Here is an 18,279-nt window from a genome sequence, read left to right as displayed (position 1 = left end):
TATAGGTATTAACACATTGAAATCTCACAATTTCAAGGGTAGGTCCTTTTATTATCATTATTTCCTTTTTATAGCAGAGGAAACTGAGGCACAATGGAGTGACTTGCTATAAAAATGGTATGTAGTCAGTATGGGATTTGAGTCTAGACAGTCTTGACTCTAGAGTTAGAGTGACTACATATTTTAAAGCCCTCATTGGGATAGTTCTAAGAATTAAAAAAGGAGCTAATAAGAATTACTTTGGGGATACATCGATATAGTAAGATGTCTTGGGAAAAAATAGGACATATGGCATAAGGCCAAATCCAAGCTTCTAGACACTCTGCTATGCTGCCTCTCAAAAGGAAACCCAGGCTCCTGAGTCCTTCAGCTATTGTCCTTTCCATCACAGCAGAACTGTTTAAAATCAGATCTTGCCAATTCCCTGCAAAAACAACAATAGAAATTGGCTGCACGGATATTTAGAAAATGGAAATGGGAAATATGATCTGGTTTCAGAGCTGAAAAGCAGTTGAGTTGGGCCCTTGGGGACTTGGGAGGAGGCTGTCGTTAGCAGGAGGATAAAGCCTCATTCAAGTTTTGGCTCCAAGCCAAAGAAAAAAAGGATAAAGAATCTGGAGATGTGAGCTCTTGCTCCTGAGCAGGAACTAAATTGGCTGGTTGATGGAAATCACTTATCTCTAACACATGCACTCCACCCCTGTAAAATGGAGCTATTAATACCCCTCCTTCCCCACCTGACCACCTCAGGAAGAGTGAATGATTACAGTGTGATAGCTACTTTCTCTCACTGCTTTATATCCATAATCTCCATTTATCATCTCATTTATGCTATGCGTGTGTGCATGCTAAGTTGCTTCAGTTGTGTCCAACTCTTTGTGATCCCGTGAACTGTAGCCTGCCAGGCTCCTCTGTCCGTGGGATTCTCCAGCAAGAATACTGGAGTGGGTTGCCATGACCTCCTTCAGAGGATCTTCCCAACCAGGGATTGAATCCCTTTCTCCTGGGTTCCTGCATTGAGGGTGGATTCTTTACCCCTGAGTCACTAGGGAAGCCCCATTTATCCTATGAAGCAGGTATTATTATTGTTATTATGATATTCATTTTACAGATGAAGAAGCTGAGGCTAAAAGATGCTCAATTGCTTGCTGAAAGCTATACATCTTATAATAAATCCAGGTCTATCTGCGTTATAGCCCATGTTCTAGGACACATATTGGCTCTCCATGATAATTCATTTTAGCAATTCTTACCCATTTCTCAGAATGATACCTGGTAGGCAAAATGGGGATAACAATTTCTCACTGTAACTCATCTATGAATGGTGGTGGTTCCAAAGATTAGCTTAATTTCCCACTCAGTTTTAGGAAAATCAATGCACTCTCAGACTTGAAAACAAATATGTGTTGATTTGGAATGGAAACAAATATCAAGAGAACCTCTTGGACTAATTTTTTAGTACAGAAAGAATTGGGGATGAATAAAGTTACAGAAAAGGAAAGTCTCCTCTCAGAAGGGAAGAAAGGAAGGTACCATGATATAGAGAAATTGAGTCACCTTAACTGGCATAGCGTTAATGCTCCATGCTGGTGAGAAAACTTCTGCACAACACTTGAAGCTATTGACTGCAGCATCTCAGAGCCCGTTGGGCATCCTTATATAATCATTCAAATTAAGAACAGCTTTTCATTGGCAGGTCCAAGGAATCTCACACGACTCCAGTTGACTTCTGAAGCTCAACAGTCTTTATTATTTTGTCTTAGTGGTTCAGACGGTAAAGAATCTGCCTGCAACGCAGGAGACCCAGGTTTGATACCTATGTTGTGACGATCCCATAGAGAAGGTCATGGCAACCCACTCTAGTATTCTTGCCTGGAGAATTTCATGGACACAGGAGCCTGGCAGACTACAGTTCATGGGGTTGCAAAGGATGGGACACAACCAAGTGACTAGCACAACACACTTAGCTTCTGAAGATGGATAAATATTAAAGGACTTGGTGTTGGTGTTTAAAACACTTAGGCAAATAATCCTAATAATTCATGTGGAACCACAAAAGACCTGGAGTTGCCAAAGTAGTCTTAAGAAAAGAGATTAGAAAGTATAAAGCTGGAAGTATAACCCTATCAGACTTCAGACTATAGTTATTCAGACTATAGTTATCAAAATAACATGATGGTAGTGATTTAGTCGTTAAGTTGTGTCTGACTCTTGCAACCCTGTGGATTATAGCCCACCAGGCTCCTCTGTCCATGGGATTCTCCAGGCAAGATTATTGGAGTGGGTTGCCATTTCCATCTCCAAAATAACATGATACTGGCACAAAAATAGACTCATAGATCAACAGAACAAAATAGAGAGCCTAGAAATAAATCCTTACATCTATGGCCAATTAATCTATGACAAAAGAGGCAAGAATATACAATGGAGAAAAGACAGTCTCTTCAGTAAGTGGTGCTAGGAAAGCTGGACAGCTATGTGCAAAAAAAAGTGAGATTAGAACATTTACTCACACCATATATAAAAATAAACTCATAATGGATAAAGACCTAAAAGTAAGACCTGAATCCTTAAAACTCCTAGAAGATAACATAAGCAGAACACTCTTTGACATAAATTGTAGTAATATTTTTGGGGGGAATCAGTCTTTGAAGGCAAAAGAAATCAAAGCAAAAATAAGCAAATAGAACCTACTTAAAAACTTTTGCTTATGTACATATCGTATGCGTATGTACATTGCCATGTACGATATGAAAAGACAATCTACAGAATGGGAGAAAATATTTGTAAATGATGTTACAGACAAGGAATTAATATCTAGAATGTACAAACAGCTCAAACAACTCAATAACAACAACAAAAAGTAACCCAATCAAAATATGGGCAGAACACCTGAACAGACATTTTTCTAAATAAGATATATAGATGGCTAACAGGCACTTGAAAAGATGCTCCATATCACTAATTGTTAGAGAAATGCAAATCAAAACAATGATATATCACCTCATACATTTCAGACTGGCCATCATAAAAAGTACAAATAAAGATTGGAGAGGATATGAAGAAAGGGATACTTGTACACTATTGGTGGGAATGCAAATTGCAGCAGCCGCTATGGGAAACAGTATGGAAGTGCCTCAAAAAACTAAAAATAGAACTACAATATGATCCAGAAATTCCACTCTTGGGTATATATTAATGGGAAAAAATGAAAACACTAATTCAAAAAATACATAGCCAAGTAGCCAAGACACAGAAGCAACTCAAGTGCTCATCAACAAATAATATGATTAAGATGATGTGACATATAAATATTTTCTTAATTATGAAGATATGATATATATTATATGATATATATATATAACATAGACTATTTATTGCTCAGCTATAAAAAAGAATGAAATCTTGCCATTTGCAGCAATGTGGGTGAACCTAGAAAGTATTATGCTTAGTGAAGTCAGTCAAAGACAAATACTGTATAACTTACATGTGGAATCCAAAAAAATTAAATAAAACCACCAAATGAATGTATACATAAAGCAAAAACAGACTCACAGATATAGAAAACAAATTTGTAGTTATCAAAGGGGAAAAGAAAGGGAAAGAGGGACAAATTAGGGGTATAGGATTAACAGATATATATCTTAATGTATCAAATGGATAAGCAATATGAGTATACTTTAAAACACAGGGAATGTCATTATTTGGTAATAACCTTTATTTTGTTTTTAGTTGTTAAGTCATGTCTAATTCTTTGCAAGCATGTGGACTATAAAGACTGCCAGGCTCCTCTATCCATGGGATATCCCAGGCAAGAACACTGGAGCAGGTTGCCATTTCCTCCTCCAGGATATATTTCTGACCTAGGCATTTCCCGCTTGGCAGGCAGATTCTTTACCACTGAGCCACCAGGGAAGCCCATAATAACCTATAATGAAGTATCATTTGCAAAAAATACTGAATCTCTAGATTGTACATTCGAAACTAATACTGTATATCAACTATACTTCAATAAAATTTTTTTAAAATTTTAAAAGCACACTAAGGTTTATTTTTCCAGTGTCAGACAGTGATGATCTCCTTCCCTTATAGAGGTTGCATCTAGGATAATCCAAAGGGATCCCCATGTTTCCTTGCTTGTATGTGTCATATTGCAGCTTCAGAAAATGACATTTACTCCTGTCTGCTTTGCAACAGGATAAACCTTACAGACCTTCCAATCTCAACTCTTCATTTGTCTCATTATTTTTTTTACCTTAAATTCAGATCTTAAAAGCTGAGAAATGGAGAGAGCTACAGTCGACTTAGTTCTGTTCCCCTCATCAACTATAACTGAATGACATAACCTTTTTGTAACTTGTTTCCTTGTCTTGCTTGAAGAGGAGAAAAAAATGAGATTTTTTTAAAGTTTAAAACAATTTAATTAAAAAAAAATATGACAAGACCCACTGCAATGTTGTGAAGTGGTTGGCCTCCAACTGATGAAAATAAATGAAAAAAAAAAAAATCAGAGAAAATCACTTTGAGAATCCTTTAGCTGCTTTGGGGTAAATAAGATTAGCTTCCTAATAGCAGTTTTTGGCACAATTCCCTCAGCCAAAATAACTAAACTGAATAAAAAGCTAACCGATGTGGTAATGTGAGGGTAAAGTCCTGGTGGCTAGGAAAACTATTTGGCAGCTTCCCAAGGAAACCACGCAAATTTACAAAGGCAGTGCTGACCCTAAACTTTATATTAATAGGTAGAACAAAATTATTATTCCTTTTCACACAGTTTAACTTCCATAACACTCTTCAGTTTTGGGAAATTAGCTTGGAAAATGTCCAAGTAAACAGAAGACCAGAGCTAACTTTTAAGATATTAGAATTACCAAAAGGCAGAAAAGACAGTGTTAGATCCCAGAGACAGAAATGCCCCAGCAGAAATGCTGCATCACTGATCCATATACACCAAGACAAGAGGGTTTCTTCTCTCCAAATCACTTACTTAATGTCATATTTCTGAAGAAGAGACCCCTGGAAAGCAACTGGTATTCAATTGGTTAGGACTTTACTGATTGGAGGAAATTCCCCCAAGGCACAAGCATCCTACCTTTTGTTTTCTTCTCCCTTTGAATATTAATACACCAGAGCACAAGAGGAATCTAAATATCAAGTCTCCAATTCTATGGAAGTAGCAAGATGATATTTTAACTGTACTGTGATTTCTTATTTCTACTTGCTCAAGCAAAAGTGATCCCTTGTCTGAAGAGAATTGGGCAAAAATGACAGAAAAAGCAAAAACTTATTATATATATATATATATATATATGCATTCAATCAGTGCTTTTTAAAAATTATTTGTTTGGCTGCACTGGGTCTTAGTTGCAGTACTTGGGATATTCAGTTGAGGCATGTAGGATCTAGTTCCCTGACCAGGCATTGAACCTGGGTTCCCAGCATTGAGAGTATGGAATCTTAGCCCCTAGACCACAAAACAAGAGTCTTTCTTAAGGCCTTGGCAATATTCTGACCACTTTATACCTTTGTGATTTAGTTGCTAAGTTGTGTCCAACTTTTGTGACCCCATGGCAGGTAGCCCACCAGGCTCATCTGTCTATGGGATATACTGGAGTGGGTTGCCATTTCCTTCTCCAAGGGATCTTCCTGACCCAGGGATTGAGCCCACATCTCCCTAGAAAACTTATGAGATGAGAACTATTATCTCCATTTTATTGATGAGGAAACTGAGACACCGAAAATTTAAATAAATTATCCAAGATCAAAGAGCTAGGAAATTCAATGTTCAGTTTTAGAAACTAGTCAGACCTGACTTAGTGACTAAACAGAAGGAGCAGTTCATTTAGGAAATGCAGAGAAAATGAGTAGAGAGGCGAGGAGATGATAAAGGGAAGGGTAGGTATCCAACAGGGAGCTACTCAGGTGATATGCAAACACATTCTATTCCTTTTGGATTTCCCCACAGTGATGAACATGCTGCTTTGCACTCATCAGGGATCCGCAAAACGGGGAGACAGACATTAGTGCAGGGGAAATCTTCTGACACCTAAAGAATGTCAGTTGATCTAGCAAACAAATGAATCACCTCATGGCGCTGGAGAGGATTTAAGAGTCCCTTGGACAGCAAGGAGATCAAAGCAGTCAATCCTAAAGGAAATCAATCCTGAATAATCATTGGAAGGACTGATGCTGAAGCTGAAGCTCCAGCACTTTGACCACCTGATGCGAGGAGCCAACTCTTTGGAAAAGACCCTGATGATGGGGATGATTGAAGACAAAAGGAGAAGGGGGCAACAGAGGATGAGATGGTTGGATGGCATCAACAACTCAATGGACATGAATTTGAGCAAACTCCGGGAGATGGTGGACAGGGAAGCCTGGCGTGCTGCAGTCCATGGGGTCGCAGAGAGGTGGACATGACTTAGCAACTGAAAAACAACAGTGACTCTACAATCTAACATACCATTTTGTTGACTTGTTTGTTTTTCTCTGACTTCTCTTAGATGTTCTTTCTTCTGCTATTTTCCTCCTTGTGGGTGATGATTATCATGGCTCACATAAGTTGAAATATTTGCCCTACCTAGGAAAATAGCCGGATAAGTAGCCGTGATCAGCAGTAATAAGAAAGACAGAAGGGCAATAAAATGGTGGTAATGACCAGGGGTGGAGTTTGCATTCCTCAAATCCCTCTGTGACTAATTTGCTTTGAGCTGGATGCCTCAGGACTCTGGGCTTCCATTTGCCTGTTTACCTTAGGTACAGCACCTTGCACTTTGCACGTAGTTATGTTTGCTAAATGTTTGATTAATAGTCTATAAATCTCTATTCTGAAGAAAAGGTTGAAATACCAGTCCATTTCTATTTCCAAGGTCCTTCTTCCAAAAATGCTTCCTCGGTCTTCCATTGCCAAACATGTTTGAGGAAAACTTACTTCTTTCTTCTCTCCTTCCTTCCTTTCTTTCTTTCATAGGGAAGTGAGTATGGAGCTTAAACTTTAAGAATTAACAGTAGAATAAAACTTAGAATCAGCATCTATAAAAGAAGGTGATATCACTTCAGTGGTTCCCAGTTTGGGTACTCTGAATTCTTAGGGTTCCATAAATTTAAAAATAATGGTAATTGTTGAACTTTTGTGGCTGTTATCTATTGTAAGTTGTAATAAAACAGCACAGGTTAGTAGAAATATCTCTTTATTTAGGGAACAGGAAATTGCAAGTGATAGAAACCTAATTCAACTTGCTAAAGCAAAGAAGTTAATTTATTTGTTCTTATGACTAAGCAGTACAAAGATAAGCTGTCTTCAGACCCATCAAAATCCAAGTGTTCAAATGATATCATCAGGGCTCCATTCCAGGGTAACTGACCATTCTGGTTTAGTCAGGGACAATGAAAGTTTTCCATCTTGGGAAACTCCTCTGTCTTGAGAAAACTGGGGCATTTGGTCATCATTTCCCTTTCTTCATTCATCTGTGTAGTTGGTTGGTTTTATTCTCAGGTAGATTCTGACATGGTAGCAAAGATGACCACTGGCAGCTTTTGACTTGCACAATCCTTACAACTAGTAACTCCAGGAAAGAAAGACTACCTGTATCCTAATAATTTCAAAGAGTTTCCGGGGATCATTCTGATTGGCTTGCCTTGAGTTAAACGACATCTTCCAAACCAAGTACTGGGCCAGAGTAAGCAAATGCTCAGTTGGACAGCCTGGGTCATGTGGTCACCCTACCATGGGACACCCTGCAATATATATCAATCTATATCTATATCTATATCTATATCTATATCTATATCTATATCTATATCTATCACTTGTAAATATATATCACCTATCATACATATATATATATCAAATATATATATCACCTATCATATAGGATAGGGTAATTCCCAAATATAAAGGTGCTGGGGAAACAAAAAGCGTTAGCCATGATATTGGATTATTTCTTGATATTTACTCTGTGCCAGGAGTTTGTAATATCACTATTATTAAATAAATGTTTGACAGTGGAAATCTTTTAAATGACAGAGAATGGGGAAACATTTAAAGAATTCTTATCAGTGGAAAGTTGGAGAAGAACTGAACTTGACCCTGATGCACAGAGCTGTAGGAAAAACCAAGAAGTGAATTTTGCAAAGTACCATTCAGGCCCTTTATGGACAAGGGCACTTTTGGCACTTCTATTCTGCCCAGCTCACACACAAAGGATCAGGATCAGGGTACTTGTGACCTTCCTATATATGATTATTGGGAAACTATCACATCATGCAAATCAGAAAAGGCAAAATACTTGTATGATCCATCACATGGAAAGAATTTCAGAGCTTCCCAAGGACCACTTGTCTCCAGTACTTTTCTCATTTATTTCTTGGCTCCTTGATGATTAAAATTCCATTTGCAGATTTAGAAATATGTTCTAAAACACCTTTAGCTTTAAGGGAGCAGAGGTCCTTAGATTGAAAAATCAAACTAACATGATGCATGGCTGATATTATATCTTTCAAAGCTGATTTGGCTTTGGTGGGGCAGTGAGGTGATGCTGGAGAGGAGATAGCTGAGAGACTTGGGGAAGGTATCTGGAGGAACTTGGAAAACAACAGCCTAGGTTTATGCTGGACAAAATGGCAGAAGCCAAGTCATGATCAGGTCATGGGTTCAGGGGCTGAGACTCCCCAGAATTTTTGGAAGGCCTGGTCTCTGTGTTCTTTTTTCACACATGGAGGGTCTGAATATTAGATCAATTCTATCAGTAAGAAATTCCAATTCTTGGAAATAGGGCAATTTAAAAAAGAAAGAAAAGCATATTATGACTCATCTGGGGAAGGATAGTCCAGGGGAAACCCTTCCAGATGCCCATTATACCAGTGTACCCTCAGAAGCACACTGCTCATTCCCCCAAGTAGCGTGAAAAATCAACAGCACTTGAATCCAGCACAAAATGAGACCAGTGACTACATGGATGTCTTCAACATTAGCTCACTTGTACCTGACCATGGTTCAGTCATTTGCAAAATGTAGAGTTTCACACGGATTTACTGGTGGCTTGGGGGTTAGTACAAGCTTTAGTAAAAATCAAACAAAACACCCAATAGCAACCCTGTCTTATTAAATGTGAGCTTTCCTTCAAGCTTTTGGCCAAATGACAGATTCTCAGTGAGATATTCACTAAATGGCTGTTTGAAAATTGCTGCACCATATACCCAACTCTCTCAACCCCTTTGCCCAGCTTTATTTCAGCTGTGTAATGTGCTATATAGTAATAGTGTTGGTTGCTCAGTCGTGTCCGATTCTTTGTAACTCCATGGACTGTAGTCCGCCAGGCTCCTCTGTCCGAGGATTCTCCAGGCAAGAATACTGGAGTGGATTGCCATTCCCTTCTCCAGGGAATCTTCCCAATCCAAGGATTGAACCTAGGTCTCCTGCATTGCAGGCAGATTCTTTACCATCTGAGCTTCAGCAAAGTCCTAATGTACTATATAATCTGCATATTTATTTGCTTACTGACTTCCCCAAGGAGTGTAAGGTCCATGAAGACATGGATATTTGAGGGCTTTATTGGTTGCCCTATGTCCAGAACTTAGAACAATGCCTGGCCAAGGATTACATGGTTAAGAAGGATTTCTTAAATGAGTGAATGAATTAAAATATAAAGATTTTAGACAAATATCCAGCACACAGTCAGCATTCATGAATGTTAGCTTTTACTGTTTTCTTTGTAATGTTTGAATTTCAACAAAGTAGGAATATTTGTTATAAGTCCCTAATAATAAAAGAAAATGAAAAGTCTGTTTCATAATTTTTAAAAAATAAGGTCAATACTCTGTCCCTAATGCTTTCTGATGTTTGTACCTGTATTCCTTCTGGGTCCAAATCATTTTGATCTTACATTGCCTTAATCTCTGTTGTATACTGTCATCAGGGAGGGGATGTGTTTATATAACTATATAAAGAAACTCCATAAAGCCAATAATTACTTTTTTCTGAGAATTAAGGGCATCTATCAATGAACAAATAATACATTTCAATAAGGAAAATGGCTCCAGATTTGGTTTGTGCCCCAAGATGCTTGCCAACCTGAGGCATATTAGGAACCAGAGAGTAAAATGAAGCCATGCGCTCTATGTCAAATGAATGTGACCCCTTTCTGCTTCTAAGCTGTGTCTTTCTGGTTGGTTAGCGGTTCCCAGGCAACCTGTGAATCCTGTTTCAGATACCAAGGGGCTCTTTAGAGGCTTGAAGTGATCCTTTTGTTCACTGTGAACTCCTCCCTCAAAAGCAAACATGGTGAGAAATCAGGTTGTCAAAGCTTTGCTCTCACCCACCCTTTTTAAGAGTTATCAAACTGATTCATGGATGTGGTCTTTGCCAGGTCACTTAGAAGTAGATGGGGACAGGAGGTGAGGTACATAGGGAGGGTTCCAAAGGCCTTTAAAATTGATCAAAAGAAGTTGCCTAATAGGTAATGAGACTGTCTGGGAGAGGTTCCTAGTGTGGAGGAAGTGCCCAAGACTCAAGAATGGGGTGGAGAGTGTTGTGGCAGGTGACAGCCATTAAGAAGAAAGAACTGCTTCTCTGAAGCAGAACTGGGGAAGATGGTCCACAGTAGGGCATGGTGAACAGCATCATGGGGCTCCTTGGGGCAGGAACCTCGCTGACTCCCCTCGTGATCATTTCATATCAGGTTAGTCGGAGTCTCAAGAGTGGAACTGAAGCCAGCCTTATTTGTCTTGTACTTATTTGTGCTGTTTGGACTGCTGTCCATTTCCTATATATGCAGGAGACCGCCTCTACGGTCCAGGAATAAGAAGGGACAGTTCTCATCCCAATCAGGATTACTTTGTAGAGCCAGAGCTCCATTGTGGAGGTAAAGAAGGTGAGAAATGACTCAATTACTCATTAATTTGTTTGCACATATTTACAGGGCACTGGGCTAGGTGCTGCAGATAACAATAACAATAATAAAATGATGACTACATGTGCTAAGACTATATCAAGTGGCTTCCTTGATTAGTTTATTTGTCACAACAATCCTATGAGATAGGCACATTGTTCATATTACACAACAGAGAAAATTGAGGCATGGGGAGGTCAAGTAACTAGCCCAAAGTCGCATGTCTAGTGAAGGTAGAAATAGGGTTGAAATCCAAGTCGGTCTGATTCCAGATGCTCTGCTTTTAACCACCATAAAGACTTGGGTGGATCTCACACTCATGAGGTTCACATCCTAGGGAGAAAGACAGACAAACAAACATGCCAGAGATGTGATAACTGCTAAAGTGTGGATTAATTTCAGCCATGGTGCAGTAATTCCCATAGCGCAGAAATTACTGTCTGAAGCTTTTCATTATAGCTAAATACCATTTATATCCTCTACAATAGGGGTTCTAAATCTCAGCACTTTCGACATTTTGGCCCACATAAGTCTTTGACGTAGAGATTGTCCTATACACTGTAAAGTGTTTAGCAGAATCCCTAGCCTCTATCCGCTAGATGCCCATAGTTGAGAACTACTGTTCAGCTAGATATAAGCATTTAGAGGGCAAAATTATGCTTTATTCATTATTTTATTCCACTTTATTACTTTGCCAACAAAGGTCATCTAGCCGAAGCTATGGTTTTTCCAATGGTCATGTATGGATGTGAGAGTTGGACTATAAAGAAAGCTGAGCATTGAAGAATTGATGCTTTTGAACTGTGGTGTTGGAGAAGACTCTTGAGAGTCCCTGGGACTGCAAGGAGATCCAACCAGTCCGTCCTAAAGAAGATCAGCCCTGAATATTCATTGGAAGGACTGATGCTGAAGCTGAACCTCCAATACTTTGGCCACCTGATGTGAAGAACTGACTCATTTGAAAAGACCCTGATGCTGGGAATGATTGAAAGCAGGAGGAGAAGGGGACAACAGAGGAGGAGATGGTTGGCTGGCATCACCGACTCAATGGACATGAGTTTGAGTAAACTCCAGGGAGTTGGTGTTGGACAGGGAAGCCTGGAGTGTTGCATTCCATGGGGTCACAAAGATTTGGACATGACTAAGCTACTGAACTGAACTGATTCCACTTTAACATATATGCATTTATAGAGCATTCCACTCAACAGTGGAATACACATTCTTTTCAAGCACCCATGAAACATTCTACATGGATAGGCCATATTCTAAATCATTAAAAAGTTCCAATAAATACAAAAAATTGAAATAATGACATTTATGTGTTCTGGACCACAATTTAACTAAATGAAAAATCAACCACAGAAAGAAATATTGGAAATTTCCAACTATCTGGAAATTAACACATTCATAAATATCCCATGGTACAAGAAGAAATCACAAAGGACATTGGAAAATATCTGAACTGAAAGAAAATGTAAACATAGCATATAAAAGTTTGTAGTATGCAGGTACAGCAGTTCCTTAAACACTTACATTCTAAAGGAAAAAAATTAAAATTCATTAATCTGAGCTTCTATCCCAAGAAATGAAGGAGAGCAGATAAAATTTACAATAAATGGAAGGAAAATAAGGATCAGGGTGGAAATTAAAATAAAAACAATAAAAAATTAATCACACCTAAAGTTAATAATCTGTAAAGATTAACAAAATTAATAAACTTTAAGATAGGTTTATCAAGAAAAAAGAACAACAGAAAGTAATAAAATCATGAATAAAACCACTATACTATAACCATTATTGAACCTAGAGAAATTAAAATGTTGTAAGGAAGATTATGAAGAACTTTATTGCAATAAATTCAATAACTTAGAAGAAATGGACAAATTCTTAGAAAGACAGAAATTATCAAAACTGACTCAAGAAGAAATACTAAATCAAAATACTAGCAAGGAATACTCCAAAAAAAAAGATTAAGAAAATAATTCAATTCATAATAGCATCAGACAGAATAAATTCTTCAGAATAATTTAACATTAGCAGTGAAAGATACTCGAGCCAACAAAATATTGCTGAGAGAAATTAGAGATCTAAATCAATGAAAAGCCATTTTTGTAGATTACAGGACTCAGTATTGTTAAAATAGTAAGTCTTCTGAAATTAATTTCTAGGTTCAGCATAGAATCATACAAAATCCCTGAAGGCTTGTATGAATACATTGAGAAGTGGATTCAAAATTGATATAAAAATACAAAGAAAATAAAATAACCAAGAGACTTTTGAAAAAGGACCATGTTGGGAGATTTATATAACTTGACTTGAAGACTGACTAACTGCAAACCTAAAACACTCAAGACAGAGCAGTACTGGCATAAGGTAGACATATGAGGCTCTGGAACAGAATAGAGAATCTAGAAATAAATTCATATACTTTTGTTCCATTGGTTTTCAACAGAGATACCAAGATAACTCAATGGGAGGGGGCGGGTATAGTCTTTTCAAAAATGAAGCTGAAATAATTGGACATCCATGCGAAAAAATGAACTACGATTCTGCCTCCCTTTACACATAAACTTTTAATTAAAAATAGAGTGTAGACCTAAACTTCAGAGCTAACAATATAACATTTCCAGAAGAAAACATAGGAAAAGTTCTTTGTTGCCTTGGGTTAGGCAAATAGTTCTTAGATGTGACATCAAAACTACAATCTGTAACAACTAAAAACATTTGCTAATTGAACTTCATCAAAACAAAAAAAAAACTTTTACATCTCAAAAATGTGTCACTAAGAAAGTAAAAAGACAAGCCACAGACTGGAATAAAATTTTGCAAATGATGTGTCTTATAATGCAGATATGTCTAGAATATATAGAAAACTTTTACACTCAATAATAAGATGACAAACAACCCAATTAAAAATGGGTAATGTATTTGAAAGAGATACTTTACTGAAGAAGATATGTGGACTACAATAAACACAGGAAAAGCTGATCATCATATTTCATTAGGGAAAAACAATACCACAAGAAGATATGATTACTTACAAACTAGAATGACCAAAGGCTTCCCTGGTAGCTCAGATGGTTAAGAATCTGCCTGCAATGAGGGAGACCTGGGTTCGATCCCTGGGTTGGGAAGATCCCCTGGAGGAGGGCATGGCAACCCACTTTAGTATTCTGGACTGGAGAATCTCCATGGACAGAGGTGCCTGGCAGGCTACACTCCATGGGGTTGCAAAGGGTTGGACACGCCTGGGCAACTAAGCACATCCAGAATGACAAAAATTTAAAAGACCAACACTACTATAAGCTGATGAGGAAATGGATCGGCTGAAACTTCCATGCACCACCGGCAACAATGCAAAATGGTGCAGCTGCGTTGAAAAGCAGTTTAGCAATTTCTCAAAAAATTAAACATAAACTTACCATATTATCCAGAAATTCCACTCCTAGGTATTGGCTCAAGATAAGTGGGAAAAAAATGTCCACATGATGACTTGCACATTTATAGCAGTATTTTTCTTAATAAAAATTGTGTGTGTTTTTAGGCTGTACAACATGATTTGATACACAAGAACACAGTGAAATATTTACCATAGTCAACCTAATTTATGTATCATCTCCCCACAGTTAAACTTTCTGCATGTATGTAAGATGAAAGCACTTGAAATCTACTCTCTCATAAAATTTCCAGTATTTAAACAGTATTCTTAACCATAGTCATCACATACATTAGATCTCTAGACTTATTCATTCAACTCAGCTGCTAATTTTGTACCCTTTGACCAACATCCCCCCATTTCCCCTAACTCCCCAACCCTTATAACCACTATTCTACTCTTTGCTTCCATGCTTTCTACTTTTTTAGATTGCACATACAAGTGAGATCAAGCAGCATTTTTTGCTAATAGCAAAAAAAAAAATTTAGTGCTCATCCATTGGTGCATTGATAAATAAATTGTGTTGTATTCATACAGTGGAATCCTACTATTTGATGAAAAAAAGCACAACACAGGTAACATCATGGATATATCTCAAAAATATTATGCTAAGTGAAAGGAGCCAGATACAAGGACTACATATTATGAGTCCATTAATAGGAAATTTCTACAAAAGGAAAAGCTATAGAGACACAAGGGTCAGTGGTTACTTGCAGCTGTGGTTGGGAGCAAGGACTGAGTGCAAATAAGTATAAGAGAACTTTTGGCTGATTGAAATATTTAAACTGGATCATGGTAGACAATTCTGTGAATTTACAGAAATACATTGCAACATTCACTTACGAAAATACATTTTATGGTATATAAATTGTACCTCAGTAAATGTGTCAAAAATTAAAAATGGTCCAATTAAGTCCTGAGTGAGTGTAAGTTGCTCAGTCGTGTCCAACTCTTTGCGACCCCATGGACTATACAGTCCATGGAATTCTCCAGGCCAGAATACTGGAGTGGGGAGCCTTTCCCTTCTCTATGGGATCTTCCCAACCCAGGGATCAAACCCAGGCCTCCCACATTGGAGGCAGATTCTTTACCAGCTGAGTTATCAGGGAAGCCCAATTAAGTCCTAAAAGCAGATTATAATACTCGAGTTCGGGGCTATTATTTTCTGTTTGCCCCACTTCTGAAAACAAATGTTTTCTCTATCATACTAATTCTATGAGAGAAGAGATATATCAGAGAACAAGTCTTTGAGATGTGTGTTAACGATTTCTAGCTCACCTTTTTACTGCTTATCATTAAGTGGCAAAAAATAAGGGAAGTTTCCTTGAAGTTCAATATCTTATGTTTTGAGCTTACTTTTAAATCATAAATAGGGAAAAAGAATTAAATAATGATGCTAACCAAATTATACATAATTATAGATGATATCCAAGACTACTGAAAAGACTTTGGATCTGTAAAAAGTGTTTAAAAGATAACTTGTTATATAGACTACTTGTGCAAAGTTACAGCGACCTACCACTGAGTAGGTATGAGGCTTGAATGAAGTCCTTCATCACTTGGTTGGTCTACTTCTAGGTGTATTTCAAAGTGTGATCCCTAGACCACCTGCATCTGAGTCATCTAAAGACCAACTCCTGTCTTTAAATCTGCCAGCAAAAGACAGATTCCAGAACTTCATGCCAGAATTCATGAATCACGTATTAACTAGTTTGTGATCTCTGGTAGGGGTTTAGGAATAATATCCAGTATTTACATTTTTAACAAGCTCCTTGGGCATTTTTAATGAACATTAAATTTGACCTAGGTCTTGACCTAGGTCTTTCATCATTTGTGAAATGGAGGAATCGAACTAGAATTATGTCTAAAATTGTTTTTTAATTTTATGAAGTTGTGTCTTTTCCTTTTACCCATATATTTTACCAGTTTTTTTAAGCTCTTAATTTTCCTCTGATCAGATTTTTAAAACTTCACACATTTACTTGTAAAGAAAGGATTGGGACTTCCTTTCGGTGCATCATCCTTTACTCTGAGAAGTCCACTTTTTAATCACTGTCAATGCACTGTCCATCAGTTTGTGCTTTCAGCCTTTCTAGGTGTCTCTCCTGTTTTCCACCATTTAGGCAGAAGGATGAGCTTAGTACTTGACGATCTGTACTTCGCCATCTAGCTCTCTCAAAGGGGCCTAGTGAAGGGGCAGGGGATGGCTGCTAGGGATTTGGGACCTTCACTCCCCTTATCCTAGCTCAGACAAGCTCCTTGACTTTTATATTGCTGTTCTTCCTCTCTGAAATGAAGATAAGAGTATCCTTACCTCATAGGATCTTTATGAGGATTGGATTAATACTTGTAAAACACTTGCGATTGTACCTGGCCTACAGTAAGGGCTATGTAATTGTTTGTTAAATAAATGTACTACTTTGAGTTGGTTTCAGGTACATTTCCTGTGGGACAGTGTTGAGGTGTCAGGGTGGTGCTCTGGTACACGTGTCAGGTACAGAGGTTTGCTTTTGAGTTTCAGTATTTGGTGGTGGCGGGGGCGGGGGGGGGGGGTCTTAACCCAGCCAGATAGGCATCTCCAAAGCTACATTCCAAGGAGACCCAGAATTCCATAGTGTGTGTTCATACGTGTGTGGGAATGTGTGTATTTGGTTGGAGAGGGCAGAGAATGAACAAGTAACATGCAATGAACATGACCTTAGATAATAATATCAAGAGGTGAACAAAACGGAGTAATGTGATGACCAGCATAATTCTGGTCTTGCTGAATTGTTCCTTTGTTTCTGCCTCTGTCCCCTCCCTCTCTGATCCTACCTAACCCCTACCTCCCACCTCAGCCATCCCAAGATTGGCCAGCCAGGGCCAGTCTTGGGCCTGACACGTGGAGTCCACACTGGCACACTCGGTTTGGTCTGCTCCTAAGGGTCAATGGGCCAATTTCCCACATCCTGTGCTTCTCTTTATTTAAAAGCCCCAAATGACTATTCCAGTGACAACCTTGTGAAAAATTTTCCTTGAACTTTGGGCTAAAACCTTCCTTTATTTAATTTCACCTTAATTGCATCAATTAGGCTGCTTTCATGTTTGCTCAACAAACTCTTTTGTTTATTTCACTCAGCTCTGAGCAACAGCTGCCAAATGGAGCCTTTGTTCTGAGGACCTTTTCTAATAGTTTTCACACCAATTCTGTTTGTTTTCCTCAGTGGCAGCGCCTACCCAACCTGAAAAAAGTGTGACCAGTAAGCCTCTCAGGACAAGCTCAGTTGCCAGCTGCCATTTACCCCCCATTCAGTTCCTGGAATGGAAAATGATGCCTTTCTCCTCTCATTTTGAAAGGAGATATTTTTGGTTGTGTGGGGAAGGGTGTCAGAAGCCCTCAGAGAACTTGAAGTTTCCTCAAAGTCTCACTGTATGACACCTGTGTCCAATGCCCAGCCTTTATCCCTCCACCCCCAGATCACTTTTGCTCTTTAAGGCCAGAGTTCTGATCATAGCTCACTTCACCTCCCTGCCTCCCATCCCATCCCGCTCCACCCTGTTCTTCATAGCTGTCAGAGGTGGACAATTCCGAAATGAAATCCGTCATTCCACAGTCTTAACCTCCATGCCACTGCTTCAGCCTTCCCGTGGCTTCTCACAGTGCTCAGGGTAATCACTCTGTAGCTTGCTTCTCCCAGTCCTTCAGGCTCAATTCTCTCAGTTCCAATTTCTTCAACCCCTGGGGCCCACTGAGGAAGCTTTTCTTCAAGATGGTGCCTGTAAAATTTCTTTCCTTCTATAGCCAACCCATTCCCCCACTAAGGAAAGTGGCTATTTCTCCCCTTCCCTTGAATCTGGGCTGGCTATAGTGACTTGGTTGCTCATTAAAATACAGTGAAGGTATGTTCTGGAACCTCCAAAGCCAGATTGTAAGAAGATTTGCAGCTTTCACTTGGGCCTTTTGAAATATTCACT

The 18,279-nt window shown here is 38.5% G+C and overlaps 1 pseudogene; it reads right to left on the bottom strand.

Annotated features, from left to right (window-relative positions):
* Positions 1-17,911, bottom strand: part of LOC110149676 (protein kintoun pseudogene) — a 51,914-nt pseudogene extending 34,003 nt beyond the window's left edge.
* Positions 17,912-18,279: the final 368 nt, after the last annotated feature.

The sequence above is a fragment of the Odocoileus virginianus genome, chromosome 10, assembly GCF_023699985.2.
Source record: "Odocoileus virginianus isolate 20LAN1187 ecotype Illinois chromosome 10, Ovbor_1.2, whole genome shotgun sequence".
Classification (NCBI taxonomy): Eukaryota; Metazoa; Chordata; class Mammalia; order Artiodactyla; family Cervidae; genus Odocoileus; species Odocoileus virginianus.
Note: the sequence above shows the minus strand (reverse complement) of the source record. Positions and strands in the feature narration are given on the sequence as shown.